The sequence below is a fragment of the Motacilla alba genome, chromosome 22, assembly GCF_015832195.1.
Source record: "Motacilla alba alba isolate MOTALB_02 chromosome 22, Motacilla_alba_V1.0_pri, whole genome shotgun sequence".
NCBI lineage: Eukaryota > Metazoa > Chordata > Aves > Passeriformes > Motacillidae > Motacilla > Motacilla alba.
In genome coordinates this window covers 1706928-1707172 of record NC_052037.1, presented here as the reverse complement: position 1 = coordinate 1707172, position 245 = coordinate 1706928, and positions in this window count along the sequence as shown.

Sequence of the window (245 nt, the reverse complement as noted above, 5' to 3'; positions counted from 1 at the left end):
TCTAATTGATTCTAGTTTGATTTCCACTATGTGTATTATCCATGCTGTAAGCAGTACAGTGACCCTGGACACGAGCCTTTCTTGTGTTTCTGCAAATTCATGTTCACTCCAGCTGAACGTGAAGAGCTTCTCCATGCAGGGGACCCCGCCCAGGAACAGGCTGCCCAGGCTGTGGAGTCTCACCCCTTGTGGTATTCCAGGACTGTCTGACCACAGTTCTGTGCAATGGGCTCTGGATGACCTCG